The sequence below is a fragment of the Chrysochloris asiatica genome, unplaced genomic scaffold (genome assembly GCF_000296735.1).
Source record: "Chrysochloris asiatica unplaced genomic scaffold, ChrAsi1.0 scaffold00172, whole genome shotgun sequence".
Taxonomy (NCBI): domain Eukaryota; kingdom Metazoa; phylum Chordata; class Mammalia; order Afrosoricida; family Chrysochloridae; genus Chrysochloris; species Chrysochloris asiatica.
Window position 1 is genome coordinate 2,094,014 of NW_006408690.1, and position 898 is coordinate 2,094,911.

The window sequence follows — 898 nt, forward strand, 5'->3', positions numbered from 1 at the left end:
CAAATATCATTAAAATAACTTTAACTCAATAAATTCCAATAATACCCAATACATATTTGCTATCAGTTTATTTAAACTTTTGCATCATATTTATAAGGGAAATTTGTTTATTATTTTCTTTTTTTGTGTTATCGGGAATAATAATGAGGACAAAGATCAAAACAATTTTGAGCAAATAACGTGGTAGTAAGGGAACTATTATGTAGGCTATTAAAGCCTATCTTAAAAAATTAAAAGAGTATGCTGCTGGCTTAGGAATGGTGATGGTTATGTGCCATGGAGTCGCTTCCAACTCATAGCAACCCTGTACAGGGTTTCCAAGGCTTTAAATGTTTACAGGAGCAGAAAGCCTCGTCTGGCTTAGGAATAGACTCCAATGAATATGACAGAATAGTAAATCCAGGATTGGACTCTGATATTAAAATAAAGTAAATGCTGTATTTTCAATTAGTAAGAAAATAACCATAATTAATAAGCTGTACTAGGACAAACTGATATTTAATTTAGGAAGAAAATGTTACAGCTCTACCTCATACCTTGTATCCCTAGAAAAATAACAGTAAAAGGCAACTTTATGAGTGCCATGCCCTATTTAAAGCACTTCATATATACTAATGAATTTACTTCTCACAACAACACTTTGGTGAATATTGATTGGGATCTCAAGATCTCATTAATAGCCATCTAAGGTGCAACTATTGGATTTTCCCTGTCAGGAGGAAAGCTGAAAATACTTTGAATAAATTAGTCCAATAGACTAACGTCATACATGTACACCAGTCTTTACAACCCTGAAACAAGAGGAACTAGATGGTGTTTAGCTACCACTACCAACTCTTCTGAAAGGGATCACATTAGAAGATTGTGGATAGAGTGGGAGAAAATGTGGAACAAAGCT